Source organism: Phyllobates terribilis, unplaced genomic scaffold, assembly GCF_046119375.1.
Source record: "Phyllobates terribilis strain yellow unplaced genomic scaffold, ASM4611937v1 Scaffold_4__5_contigs__length_816908805, whole genome shotgun sequence".
Lineage (NCBI taxonomy): Eukaryota > Metazoa > Chordata > Amphibia > Anura > Dendrobatidae > Phyllobates > Phyllobates terribilis.
This window is the reverse complement of record NW_027362764.1, coordinates 277,791,105-277,806,936: the sequence shown is the minus strand read 5'-3', so window position 1 is coordinate 277,806,936 and position 15,832 is coordinate 277,791,105.

Below are 15,832 nucleotides of genomic sequence, written 5' to 3'. Positions count from 1 at the left end.
TTTGGTATTTTTTCCGTAAAGAAAAACGGTAATAGTTTCTCCCTGATTGTTCAGATTGTTTATAAGAGTCGGGTGTAGGCCAGAGAAATATAACTGTGGTTTTCCTCTTCCACGGTTCTAATATACTTTTTATTACCCTTTTTCCATTGATAGTGCGAGTGTAAGCTATTTTACTTACTTTACAATGCGCAAGGCGCGTGGCAAGGGACGTGGAAGTGGACGTTCTGGTGATGGTGCGTGCAGAGGATGGGGCCGTGGCCAAGGTGAAAATGTGCCACAACCAACAGCCACATCTTCTCGCTCCCACTTCTTGACCAAATTACTAGGGAAGCACAGAACAACACCAGTATTGCGAACTGATCAGTGTGAACAGATTATTAATTGGATAGCAGTTACCTGGGCACCACCACCTCCGGCCAGTTTTCCACACGGTCGACTCTTAGTAGCCGTGAGTCTCGACCGCATACTCCTCCTCACCCTGATGCTCCTTCCTCCCACCATGCCGAGTGTCGTCAGACAGCAACTGATCCCACACTTGGACACTCTGAGGAGCTGTTCACTGGTCCATTTCCAGATTTGTGCCCCTCGCCTGCTCCGCTTGAAGTGGTGGAAGAGGAGATCCCATGTAGCGATGCCCAAATATTTGAACAGCCACGGCCACAGGAAGTCGACGCAGGCAATTTGTCACAAGAGGTGGACGATGACGAGAAACAATTGCCAGGAAGTGAGGAGGAGGATCGTGGTGCGGAAGTGGAAGAGGAGGAGGTGGTGGATGATCTAGTAACTGACCCAACGTGGCAGGAGGACATGCAGAGTGAGGCCAGCAGCACACAGGGGGAGGGAGGCAGAGTACCCCAACAGGCAGGAAGAAGCAGTGTGGTGGCCGCAGACAGAAGGCGGGCAACCGTTCCCCGTAACACCAACACGAGGGACGTTGCCAGTACAACCGGTAGGTCTTCCAGAGTCTGGAATTTTTTTAAAGACTCTGCTGATAATCCCAAAAAGGCTATTTGTACCACCTGCCATGACAGCATCAGCAGGGGTGACAAAACTACCAGCCTGAATAAATGAAAACTACCGCACTCCTGGGGTGATGGTGGTGCCCAGGTAGGGTTACAAGCCCGTAATCATGTAGAGAAGTAACCTGGCACTCAGAAGACTCATGGGTTCTTTTACAATTTTTAATAAAGAAGTGTAGAAAATAAACAACAGACGTTTCGGTCACATTAGACCTTCATCGGTGTACTACAAAAATAAAAATGGCAGTTAGTATCATATAGACATAAACAATACAGATGTGACAAAACATGATCAAAGCAAACCAAATTGTCATGCAAAAGTGCTCAGAGGGAATACAACATGGGAAGGACAGGATGGGAAGGGAAGGAGTATGAGGAGGGGGGATGGTGGCAGAGCCTGTAATATTGTGGAAAGGAACCTACCCGTTTGCACAAATGGATATATGAAAGCAGTAGCCTATTAGGTTCTGTAAGCTGTGGGGATAAAAATAAAGGCATGAATGCCAAGGACTAAGGATATTGCTAAAGTGGAGAGTAAAGGGATGGTCCCTGTGAAGTTACCTGTAGATGTGTGGTAGCCGGACACGGTGTCCACTGTTTGTCTGGAGGTGCTATGAGGGACTAAAGACCTTATGGGTCTTAAATAGGTGGTGGAGAGGGTTAAAGGTCACTCACTGGGCTAATCATTGGTAGCAGTGGGATTAGAGCGCGCATGTGGCAATAAGAAGGACCTGACGAGCGGAAGTAGGTCATATGACGTTTCTTAAGGTCCTACAACGAGAAGGGCCGGTCACGTGACCGGAAGTGACGCGCAAGTGCGTTCCACGCTATGTTGTATGCATTCCGCTGCATATGAGTAGCGCTGGAGACTGTTTGATAGGATGGAGAGATGTTATAGGATCAGTATAGGAGTCCAGGAAGGTAGGGGATCAGGAGGGAGGAACACCAATTAGGATGGGATCTAAAGAAAATGAGAAAAAGGGTATAAATAACATGATCGTAGTATGCATCATTTGACCAACATAGAATAATATAGATCATATCAGCAAGGCATCGCATATTGTAAAACATCAGAAAATCAGAGTAATGATTGCAATAACATGGTATCACATATAGGTCAATATGATAATGACATATGATAATGACAACTGAGTTAGTAGTCCCCTAGATGAATGGTATTATATAAGGTCCCTGTTAAATACCTTAGTTAAGTCCATGTCCAATATGATTGCATGAGCTAATTGATAATCATAAGAATGAGCTAAGATCATATTCCTTATTGAGTCCTTTGGGGGATAACGATTGTAGCTCATGAGTCCAAAAAGACTCCCTGCGTTTTAGTAAACGGATTCGGTCTCCTCCCCGTCTTGGAGGGGGGACATGCTCAATCACCTGAAATTTGAGTTGTGACACCAGATGTCCAGCTGTCACAAAATGTAAGGGAACGGGTAAGAGTAAATTTTTGCAACGTATTGTTGATTTATGCTTAGAGATCCTATCTTTGACACAGGGCATTTTAAAATGTAAACCACGTAGGAAGAGTTGCACGTGAAATAATCCCTAATTTTATACTGTTTGCCTGATTGTGGGTGATATATAGTATCTCCCCGGATAATGTTATTGCATTGGTGACATTGTAAACATGGAAAAGTCCCATGTTTCAGTGTGGATAGGAATCTCTGTCTTGGTTGGGTGTTAGTGGTACCGATGTCTGAGTGGACGAGTTGGTCACGGAGGTTAGTGGATCTTTTGTAACATGGTAAGAACGGGACCTTGAATTCTGGAACTGTTGGATAAGCTGTTTTCAATATGTTCCAGTGTTGTCTGATCTTTTTATGTAGTATTGAAACCATAGGATGGTAAGTATGGACGAAAGGTATGCGTTTGTTAGAAGTAAGACGAGTGCTGGTGGTGGGCTCTAAGGCTCGAGGTAACATGGCTGGTGGATAACCTCTGTCAAGAAATTTCACCCTCATCTCAGTGATCCTGACATCCTGTATAGAGGGATTACTAACAATGCATTGAACCCAGTGGAATTGGGATCTGGGTACTGAGGTAAAGATGGGTTTCGGGTGAAGGCTAGTGTAGTGTAAAAGGCCACTTCTGTCTGTGGGTTTCACATACAAATCGGTGGATAGGAAGCCAAGCTCATCTTTGTTGATGGTGGTGTCAAGAAAATGAATAGATTGTCTGCTGGAAGACATGGTGAAACCAAGACCATCCCAGGATGAGTTCAGAATTTCAAAAAATTGTGTCAAGGTCTCAATGGGTCCTGTCCAAATGCAGAAAATGTCATCTATGTATCGTTTCCATAACCTAGAGTGGGTCTTAAATAATGGATTTGTATATAATACCTCTTCCTCAAATGTTGACATGAAGCAGTTAGCATACGGGGGGGGCTACATTGGACCCCATCGCGGTACCCTGTTTCTGTAGGTAAAAAGTGTCCTGGAATAAGAAGAAATGTTTAGATAGGACCAAGGTTAAAAGATCTAAGCAGAGGCAGCTGATCTCTGGTGGTGTATGGGAAATTTCCAGTAGGTTTTTTACACAAGTGATTCCTTTCTCATGTGGGATGGAGGTATAAAGATTATTGACATCAAGGGTGACTAGTAAGGACTCTGGGTGGATCTGTGAGATCTCTTTAATAATAGTTAGGAAGGCTCCTGTGTCAAGGATGAAGGATGTGGTCTGTTTAACCAAAGGGGTCAATATTTTTTCCAAAAAAATCGCTAAAGTTGATAGAATGGAATTAGTGGCAGGGACTATCGGACGGCCTGGGGGATTTTCGAGATCCTTGTGAATTTTCGGTAAGGTGTAAAATACGGGAGTAATTGGGAAGATATTGGTTAAGAATTCCCGGGTTTTATTGTCAATTGTTCCCTTGACGCAATGATGTTCCAGGGTTTTGGAGATAGCCTCCCTAATAGTAGATGTGGGGTCGTGTGTAACTCTCTCATAAACTGAGTTGTCATCTAGTTGTCTATGGATCTCACTTAGATAGGTAGATTTGTCCATTACCACTATTGCCCCGCCCTTGTCTGCTGATTTGATGATAATGGAAGAATCAGATTGGAGTGTTTTTAGTGCTTGTCTGTCCAAAGAGGACAGATTCTGTTGGTAATGTAAACGGCCTAGATCAATATCTGATCGTAATTTTTGGAAGGATTGTTTAATAAAATCGATGAAAGTTTCCGCAGCATGGTAGTTCTGAGGGGGTCGATAAGTACTTTTATTTTTTATTCCTAGGCTAGCCGCTGTGATGCTGACTGGATTGGTGATAGGTGTGTTGGCGTTGGAAATGACTTCCTGAGAAAAGTGTGCCTTGAGTCTAATGGATCTGAAAAACTTCTGTAAATCCATCTCTAAACCAAAAGTGTTACACTTGTAAGACGGCCAGAAAGACAGGCCTTTCTGTAACACCGATAGTTCCGCTATGCTGAGGGATCGTGACGAAATGTTCACAACTAATGGGGTCATACCTGGGAGCGTGTGACCCTGACGAAGCTCCTGTCGCCTCCTGTTGGTACCGCCTCTCCTCGTCCTCCTCTTCTTCGGTTGTATTTCTTCCGAAAACCTAAAAAATGAGTAGAGGTAGATGGGTGATTTGGTCTGTCCAATTCCGAGCCAGAAGAGGAAAGGTCAGTGGAGGAGTGACCCGGTTGTCCCAGACCACGACGTGTGCTGGAGAAGTCGCGCCATTTGTATACTCGATCCTTCTGGTAGTCCTCTGCGTCACGGATGAATTTCAGTCATTTCCTGTTTTCTGTATCCCTTCGGTGTTGTTCCAGGTTCTGATTTACCTTGGTCTTTAGAGAATTCAATTCCTCTGTGGAGATCGTGGATGCTAGTTGAGTTTCGATGCTAGAAATCTGTTCTTTAGATGCGATAATTTCCTTCTGTAAGAATTCAATCGTTAAAGTCATGAGACCAAATGAGCATTTGTTTAAAATACGTTCAAACTTTATGCAATAGTCTTCTTGATCTTAGAAAAGTGTAGGGCGTAATGGGACTCTAAAGGCCCCACCTCACATAGCGAGATCGCTGCTGTGTCACGGTTTTGGTGACGCAACAGCGACCTCACCAGCGATGTCGCTATGTGTGACACTTTGGAGCGATCAGGCCCCTGCTGTGAGGTCGCTGATCGCTGCAAAGTGTCCTGGACCATTTTTTGGTCGTTGGCCTCCCGCTAGCCAGCACACATCGCTGTGTGTGACCAGTGGGACCAACGATCAGGCTGGTATCCATGGTAAACATCGGGTTACTAGGGGCACGCGCGCACTTAGTAACCCGCTGTTTACCATGGATACCACTCTGCTACGGTGCAGGGGAGGTTACCGCTCACGGTAGCAGAGTCGTATCCATGATAAACATCGGGTTCCTAAGTGCGCGTATGCCCCTAGTAACCCGATGTTTATCATGGATACGGCTCTGTTAAGGTGAACGGTAGCCTCCGCGCACCGTAGCAGAGTGGTATCCATGGTAAACAGCGGGTTACTAGGGGCACACGCGCACTTTGCAACCCGATGTTTATCATGGTTACGAGCCTGCTCCTGCTTCAGCAGCAGGCTGGTAACCGGGAGCAGGACATCGTGGAAAGATTCTTTCCACGATGTCGCTGCACCCCTGATCGTTGGTGAGCCTGCCTGTTTGACAACTCACAAGCGATGTATTAGCGATGCAGCAACGATCCCTGACAGGTCGTATCGATGTCGGGATCGCTGCTGCATCGCTTAGTGTGACGGGGCCTTAATTCCCCTTGGAATGCGTTGGACTCTGACTTATTCAGAGAGTGTGGCACAATGTAGTTCAAGATTAGTACAATAGCGTAACTCCTTTTCCCAATCTCTACCTCTCGTCTCCTTCGGTGGTATTTTCAGGAAATCACATGGTAGGTTCGTTTTGGCAATAATATTAGAAGTTTCCACGGCATTGTAGAAGAAGGTGTTGGTTGTCATGACACACCAGGGTGCAGGTATATAGAACCAGGTAATTGAATAAATGAAAACTACCGCACTCGGGGGTGATGGTGGTGCCCAGGTAGGGTTATAAGCCCATAATCATGTAGAGAAGTAACCTGGCACTCAGAAGACTCATGGGTTCTTTTATAACTTTTAATAAAGAAGTGTAGAAAATAAACAATAGACGATTCGGTCACATTAGACCTTCATCGGCGTACTGGGAGCGTGTGACCCTGACGAAGCTCCTGTCGCCTCCTGTTGGTACCGCGTCTTCTCGTCCTCCTCTTCTTCGGTTGTATTTCTTCCGAAAACCTTGGTCTTTAGAGAATTCAATTCCTCTGTGGAGATCGTGGATGCTAGTTGAGTTTCGATGCTAGAAATCTGTTCTTTAGATGCGATAATTTCCTTCTCTCGTCTCCTTCGGCGGTATTTTCAGGAAATCACATGGTAGGTTCGTTTTGGTAATAATATTAGAAGTTTCCTTGGCGTTGTAGAAGAAGGTGTTGGTTGTCATGACACACCAGGGTGCAGGTATATAGAACCAGGTAATTGAATAAATGAAAACTACCGCACTCCTGGGGTGATGGTGGTGCCCAGGTAGGGTTACAAGCCCGTAATCATGTAGTGAAGTAACCTGGCACTCAGAAGACTCATGGGTTCTTTTATAATTTTTAATAAAGAAGTGTAGAAAATAAACAACAGACGTTTCGGTCACATTAGACCTTCATCGGTGTACTGGGAGCGTGTGACCCTGACGAAGCTCCTGTCGCCTCCTGTTGGTACCGCCTCTTCTCGTCCTCCTCTTCTTCGGTTGTATTTCTTCTGAAAACCTTGGTCTTTAGAGAATTCAATTCCTCTGTGGAGATCGTGGATGCTAGTTGAGTTTCGATGCTAGAAATCTGTTCTTTAGATGCGATAATTTCCTTCTCTCGTCTCCTTCGGCGGTATTTTCAGGAAATCACATGGTAGGTTAATTTTGGCAATAATATCAGAAGTTTCCTCAGCGTTGTAGAAGAAGGTGTTGGTTGTCATGACACACCAGGGTGCAGGTATATAGAACAAGGTAATTGAATAAATGAAAACTACCGCACTCCTGGGGTGATGGTTGTGCCCAGGTAGGGTTACAAGCCCGTAATCATGTTGAGAAGTAACCTGGCACTCAGAAGACTCATGTGTTCTTTTATAATTTTTAATAAAGAAGTGTAGAAAATAAACAACAGACGTTTCGGTCACATTAGACCTTCATCGGTGTACTACAAAAATAAAAATGGCAGTAAGTATCATATAGACATACACATAAACAATACAGATGTGACCAAACATGATCAAAACAAACCAAATTGTCATGCAAAAGTGCTCAGAGGGAATACAACATGGGAAGGACAGGATGGGAAGGGAGGAGACCGAATCCATTTACTAAAACGCAGGGAGTCTTTTTGGATTCATGAGCTTCAATCGTTATCCCCCAAAGGACTCAATAAGGAATATGATCTTAGCTCATTCTCATGATTATCAATTAGCTCATGCAATCATATTGGACATGGACTTAACTATGGTATTTAACAGAGACCTTATATAATACCATTCATCTAGGGGACTACTAACTCAGTTGTCATTGTCATTATCATATGTCATTATCATATTGACCTATATGTGATACCATGTTATTGGAATCATTACTCTGATTTTCTGATGTTTTACAATATGCGATGCCTTGCTGATATGATCTATATTATTCTATGTTGGTCTAATGATGCACACTACGATCATGTTATTTATACCCTTTTTCTCATTTTCTTTAGATCCCATCCTAATTGGTGTTCCTCCCTCCTGATCCCCTACCTTCCTGGACTCCTATCCTGATCCTATAACTAGAGATGAGCGTTGTTCTACTCGAACTGTTCGCCAATCTCAAATTCGAGCTGTTTTGGGCGGTGTTCGAGCCGGTCGGCGAACAAGAACAATTTGAGAAAAATTCGGCTGTTCGAGGTTATGTTCGATAACTGTTCGTGCACCAAAATCATAACTGGATTTTTTCTCAGTAATGATGAAAATTAATGTTAATACGCAGTTTGAGTGTACAGCGGGGCGGGGGGAGGGGCAGGGGATGGATCTCTGCAGGAACAATGAAGATCTCCATTTTTTTTTCTCTTTCCCGCATTTGCAGTGGGGAGGTGCAATCTGTCAGCCTATCAGCAGCGCACACACGGAGCGAAGTGCTTTTTTTCACACAAGCAAGGGCATGTGTGATTGGCAGTGTATGTCACATGTCCTTGCCCTATAAGACCAAGCCATTTTCCCCGTCGCCACCATTTTCTCACTGCTGCAGCTGCGTGTTAGACGGCACCGCTGTTGCTGTGTGCGCTATACCTTGTTAATTTCAAGCCAATTTTCGCACAAATATACAGATAGCTTGGGAGTAGGGAATAGTTGTGATTGCAGTCCTTTTAAGGACTAGGTTACAGCATTTCCTACGACTTTTATCAAGCAGGTCTGTGCTCTTAAATAGATAGATTGTGGGAGTAAAGACTAATTGTAATTGGAGTCCTTTTCAGGACTAGGTTACATCAGTTCCTATCAGTTTTTGCCAGGCAGGTCTGTGCCAGTGCTGTGCAAGTTTTTTTCACAGCATTTTGCTGAATCTAGCAAATCTAATCCTTTTTGGCCTATTGCAGAGTGTGTTAGTCAGTGGAGTAGCTTATCTGTGTTGCAAGATATACCACCTGTGTATAGAATACCAATTTTTTTACTGCACCTAGTGAAGTAAAATCTTTTGGGCATAGCATCATTCTATTAGTCCATCTATACTGACCTCCATCAGGTTGCAAACTGAATATAATTTTTTTCTGCATCTAGCTCTGAAAAAATATTTGGGCTTCTAGCAGTGTGTGGGACTTGGTCTATTAGTCCATCTATACTGACCTCCATCAGGTTGCAAATTAAAAATATTTTTTTTCTTCATTTAGCTCTGAAAAAATATTTGGGCTTCTAGCAGTGTGTGGGACTTGTTCTATTAGTCCTTCTATACTGACCTCCAGCAGGTTGCAAATTGAATATAATTTTTTTCTGCATCTAGCTCTGAAAAAATATTTGGGCTTCTAGCGGTGTGTGGGACTTGGTCTATTAGTCCATCTATACTGACCTCCATCAGGTTGCAAATTAAAAATAATTTTTTTCTGCATCTAGCTCTGAAAAAATATTTGGGCTTCTAGCAGTGTGTGGGACTTGGTCTATTAGTCCATCTATACTGACCTCCATCAGGTTGCAAATTAAAAATAATTTTTTTCTTCATTTATCTCTGAAAAAATATTTGGGCTTCTAGCAGCGTGTGGGACTTGTTCTATTAGTCCATCTATACTGACCTCCATCAGGTTGCAAATTAAAAATAATTTTTTTCTGCATCTAGCTCTGAAAAAATATTTGGGCTTCTAGCAGTGTGTGGGACTTGGTCTATTAGTCCATCTATACTGACCTCCATCAGGTTGCAAATTAAAAATAATTTTTTTCTGCATCTAGCTCTGAAAAAATATTTGGGCTTCTAGCAGTGTGTGGGACTTGGTCTATTAGTCCATCTATACTGACCTCCATCAGGTTGCAAATTAAAAATAATTTTTTTCTGCATCTAGCTCTGAAAAAATATTTGGGCTTCTAGCAGTGTGTGGGACTTGGTCTATTAGTCCATCTATACTGACCTCCATCAGGTTGCAAATTGAATAAAAAAATTTTCTGCATCTAGCTCTGAAAAAATATTTGGGCTTCTAGCGGTGTGTGGGACTTGGTCTATTAGTCCATCTATACTGACCTCCATCAGGTTGCAAATTAAAAATAATTTTTTTCTGCATCTAGCTCTGAAAAAATATTTGGGCTTCTAGCAGTGTGTGGGACTTGGTCTATTAGTCCATCTATACTGACCTCTATCAGGTTGCAAATTAAAAATAATTTTTTTCTTCATTTAGCTCTGAAAAAATATTTGGGCTTCTAGCAGTGTGTGGGACTTGTTCTATTAGTCCTTCTATACTGACCTCCAGCAGGTTGCAAATTGAATATAATTTTTTTCTGCATCTAGCTCTGAAAAAATATTTGGGCTTCTAGCGGTGTGTGGGACTTGGTCTATTAGTCCATCTATACTGACCTCCATCAGGTTGCAAATTAAAAATAATTTTTTTCTGCATCTAGCTCTGAAAAAATATTTGGGCTTCTAGCAGTGTGTGGGACTTGGTCTATTAGTCCATCTATACTGACCTCCATCAGGTTGCAAATTAAAAATAATTTTTTTCTGCATCTAGCTCTGAAAAAATATTTGGGCTTCTAGCAGTGTGTGGGACTTGGTCTATTAGTCCATCTATACTGACCTCCATCAGGTTGCAAATTGAATAAAAAAATTTTCTGCATCTAGCTCTGAAAAAATATTTGGGCTTCTAGCGGTGTGTGGGACTTGGTCTATTAGTCCATCTATACTGACCTCCATCAGGTTGCAAATTAAAAATATTTTTTTTCTGCATCTAACCCAGCCAATAGTTTTGGCCTAATACCACAGTTTGGCCACTCAGCTCTGCTCGGTTACCATCCATTGTTTTTTTGTGCAAACAACTCCAGAGTTGTGAATTAGTTAACCACCAAAATGAGTGGAATAAGGCCTGCTGCTGGTGGAAAGGGGAATAGGCGTGTTGGGAAGGAGAAAAAAGGTTGTGTCCGTGGGGTAGGTGCAGAAGAAAGACCATCTTCCAGCCAAACTAAAATGTCTACTTCTTTTAGCGGACAATGTGATAAGATCCCTTTCTTACGGCCACGCCAATCGCTACAAATTCCAGATGAGGCACAAAAACAGCAGGTGCTTCAACGGATATCAAGTGCTCCTTTAAGTGGGCTCTCCTCCACATCAACTTCAACATCACAAATACTCCAGTCCTCAAAGGTGTCACCCAAATCGCACTTGCTTCCTCACAGCTCCCAAATCTCCAGCTGCCCGTCTGAGTATGAGGTAGAACAGATGGTTGAGTCTGCAGAGCTGTTTACTCATACTATAGCCTGGGAATCAGAGGTCGACTCCAGCGCTTCTGTGAATCCAGACGAGGAAATGATCTGCACTGATGCCCAGAATCTTTATGAGTCGGATCCAGGACCAGACGCAGAAGGTTCTGACCATAATGTAGACCCTCATTCCCAAACTGTAACTCTTGTTGGTGGAGACAATGAGGAAGACGATGATAAGACTCAAATACCTGATTGGAGCGACAACTTTAGTTTTTTGTCAGGGCAGGAACAGGTTGGCTCTGAGGACGACGGGTGTGATAACGCACAGGGTGATGATGATGAGGTCGGAGATCCCACTTACTGTCAACCCACAGTCAGCCAAGAGATGAGGTCAGCAGAGGAGGTGGAGGAAGATGCTAGTGACGACGAGGTCAGGTTGCGCCTTCCTGGACAGAGACGTAGTACTGGAAGCACGTCAACAACTGCATCCTCAAACACAACTCTGCCTCTCACCACAAGTCGTGGTGGCTCTTCAGGTCGCATGGGTGCTAAGCCTTGCATAGCCTGGGCATTTTTTCAGATCGATAAAGATGACCCAACTCGTGTTATCTGTAACATTTGTCAGCAAAAGCTAAGTACAGGCCAAAAAATACATAGTTTGAGTACTTCATGCATGAACCGGCACATGGACATGAAGCATAAGTTGCAGTGGGAAGCTCAGTGTGCTACAATGCGGCCTAGCCGGCCGGGCCAACCATCGTCTGCCATATCTTGTGCATCCGCGGCCTCTTCATCCTCTGTGACTGGGGGGACAGCAGTCACACCTGTTTTGGGGCGCAGACCTGCCACCTCTTTACCCGCAACAGCCAGCGTGATTGGCAGGTCATCATTTTCTTTGGAGGTGGTAACACCAGCTGGTCTTGAGCGCTGTCTGACATCGATAGCACCACCTTTGGATCAAGGCAACCTAACATGTCCGCCTGCATCTTCCTCACAGACCGGCAGTTTGCCGGGGACACCCTTATCAACCCCGTCTAAGCACAATAGCCAGCCCTCGGTCCCTCAGATGTGGACAAGTAAAAGACCATTTCCTCCTAGCCATGAGAAAGCTAAGAGGTTGAATTTCACCATCTGCAAGCTCTTGGCTACAGAAATGCTGCCTTTCCGCCTGGTGGACACAGAGGATTTTCGAGACCTTATGTCCGTCGCAGTGCCCCAGTACCAGATGCCCAGTCGGCACTACTTCTCAAAGAAAGGTGTGCCTGCGCTCCACCAGCATGTCGCACACAACATCACCGCTTCTTTGAGAAACTCTGTGTGTGACAGGGTGCATTTCACCACAGACACTTGGACGAGTAGGCATGGACAGGGGCGTTACATGTCGCTGACTGGGCACTGGGTAACTATGGTGACAGCAGGACAAGGGGCTGCTGTCCAAGTCTTGCCGTCCCCACGAGTTGTGCGTCAATCCTCTTTATGTCAAAGTTCCTCCACTGCTTCTGCCTCCTCAACCTCCTCTCGGTCTTCCACCTGCACCCAAAGCCTGTCTGGTCATGCCACAAGCTTTCTAACTGCGCAGAAGGGATCCTGCACACCTCCTTACTATGCTGGCAGTAGGGCTCAACGTCATCAGGCGGTTTTTACATTGAAATGTCTGGGAAATGTGAGTCACACAGCTGAGGAGTTGTGGTCAGCTCTGGAGAACCAATTTCATGAATGGTTGTCTCCACTGGACCTGAAACCAGAGAAGGCCGTGTGCGACAATGCTGCAAACCTGGGTGCTGCCCTTCGCCGGGGCAATGTCACACACGTGCCTTGTATGGCTCACGTGTTGAACCTGGTTGTCCAGCAATTTTTAGCCCACTATCCCAGACTAGATGGCCTTCTGCAGAGGGCACGGTCGCTGTGTGCTCACTTCCGCCGTTCGCATCCCGCAGCTCAGCGACTTACATCTCTACAGAAGTCGTTGGGCCTGCCACTTCACCGGCTAAAATGCGATGTGCCTACCCGGTGGAATTCAACTCTGCACATGTTGCAGCGACTGTGGCAGCACCGACAAGCCCTGGTGCAATACGTTCTGACGTATAGCCTGGGCCAACGAGATTCAGAGGTGGGGCAAATCACGCTGGAGGAGTGGTCTCAGATCAGGGACCTATGCACCCTTCTGCACAGTTTTGAAATGGCGACGAAGATGTTTAGTGCTGACGATGCCATTATCAGCATGACTATTCCGGTGATTTACATGCTGGAGCACATGTTAAACAGAATTCGGAGTCAGGTGGTGGCACAAGAGGAGGTGGAGGAAGTAGAGGAGGAGGAGTTGTATGCGGAAGGGCTAACATCTGCAAGGTCCAGACGGTCGGCAGCACCAAGGCGGCAGGCATGTGAGGGTGGGGGAGATGATTTTACCAGGGCGCATGGTAGCAGCCAAACTAGTGAGGAAGGTGCAGGAGCCCAGGAAGAAGTGGAGGACGAACTGATGGAAGACTCATCAGATGAGGGAGACCTTGATCACATTTCTGTTGTGCGAGGTTGGGGGGAGAGGACAGAGGAAGGAAGCATGATTGTTACCTCGCCACCAACACAACAGGGACTTGGTGCTCCTGGATGCGCAACACACATGAGTGCCTTCTTGCTGCACTACCTGCAACATGACCCTCGAATTGTGAGAATTAGAAATAATCCTGACTACTGGGTTGCCACACTGTTAGATCCCCGGTACAAAAGTAAATTTGCAGAAATTATTCCTGCCATAGAAAGGGATGCACGCATGCAGGAGTATCAGCAGAGACTGTTGCAGAATCTTACATGTGCTTTTCCACAAAATACCAGTGGTGCACGTAGTGAATCTCACAGTTCCAACTTGCCAACCGTGGGACCGTCAAGTGTTCAGCACTCAAACCGTAACAGAACCACAGTATCTGCTGGTAACATCAATTTTGCGGAATCATTTCACCACTTTTTTAGCCCATCCTTTGCAAGGCCACAGGAGACAAGAAGTCTGACACATAGTCAACGCCTAGAGACGATGGTACAGGAGTATCTCCAAGTAAACATTGAAGCCACGACTGTGTCACTGGACCCTTGCTCTTTTTGGGCTTCCAATCTGGATAAATGGCCGGAGCTAGCCACTTACGCCTTGGAGATCTTGTCATGCCCCGCAGCCAGCGTTCTGTCTGAACGTGTGTTCAGCGCTGCTGGTGGTGTGCTGACAGATAAGCGCACGCGGCTCTAAACTGATAATGTAGACAGACTCACGTTCATAAAGATGAACAAATCATGGATCCGAAATGACTTTTCTACCCCTGTGTCATCCTGGGGAGAGTAAAAGCTTGATGATTGGTTAAAATCACCCTACCAACCGTTTTAAGCTTTCAAATTACTAATCATGTTTATCTGTATCTTGACTGGAAAATAATTTGGGCTTTGTAGCAGTGTGCAGCACTGATCCTATTAGGCCATCTATAATAAGCTTCACCAGATTTAAAATTAAAAATAATTTTTAGCTGCATCTAGCCCGGAAAATAATTTTGGGGCTCCGAGATGCGCAAGACACATAAGTGCCTTCTTGCTGCACTACCTGCAGCATGACCCTCATATTGTCAGAATTCGAAGTAATCATGACTACTGGGTTGCCACACTCTTAGATCCCCCAAACTTTTCGATCAACCTTTTCATTTTAATAAAGACCAAAAAAATGGTCATTTTTGAAATTATAAGCATTAGCAGGTTGTTAGAAACTGAAATCAAACAGTTTTCAACTCAAAACTTTATTCTAGGTGATGTTACATTTTCACATAGGACCCCTTGTTCGAAAGGAGCTTCTGAACTCTCTCGTCCATTGAATTTGTCAGGTTTTGGATGGTTTCTGCTTCAATTGTTTTGCATGAGGACAGAATACCCTCCCAGAGCTGTTGCTTAGATGTGAACTGCCTCCCGCCATCATAGACACTCCTTTTAATGATGCTCCAAAGGTTCTGAATGGGGTAGAGGTCAGGGGAGCATGGGGGTCACACCATAAGTTTGTCCCCTTTTATGCCCATATCAGCCAGAGATGCAGATGTTTTATGTGCAGCATGAGATGGTGCATTATCATGCAGAAAAATGATCTTGCTGTGAAATACACGCTTCTTCTTCTTGAACCATGGCAGGAAGTGCTGTTTGAGAAAATCCACATACATTATGGAGTTCATCTTTAGCGCCTTCAGGGATCCTAAAGGGGCCGACAATCTCTCTCCCCATGATTCCAGCCCAAAACATTACTCCACCTCCTCCTTGTTGGCGCTGTAGCCGTGTTTGCGTGGGGTGTCCATCAACCAGCCATCCTCCACTCCATTCATCTGGACCATCGAGCGCTGCACGGCACTCATCCGTGAACAAAACAGTTTTGAAATCAGTCTTCATGTAATGTTTGGCCCACTGGAGCCGTTTCTGCTTGTGTGAAGTGGATAGAGGAGGTCGACAGGATGGCGTATGCACAGCTGCAAACCTCTGAAGGACCCTGCATCTTGTTGTTCGGGGGACGTTGGAGGCACAAGCAGCTTCAAAAACTTGTCTGCTGCTATGACAAGGCTTTTTTGCCGCTGCTCTTTCAACCTGACGTAATTGCCTGTAGGAAAGAGTCCTCAATTTGCCCTTATCAGCACGCACACGTGTGTACTGTGAATCAGCTACATACTTCTTGATTGCCAAGACACTTCATCCTGATCATCGCACAATGTTGATTGTAGTCATGCCTTGACCTAAACACTCCACAATTTGTTGCTTCTCAGCAGCCGACACATCCTTTTTCTTTCCCATTTTGGCAGAAAATGTAGGCTGCTTAATAATGTGAGAGAGCCTTCTTAAGTAGTCTTGCCTTTCATTGGACACACCTGC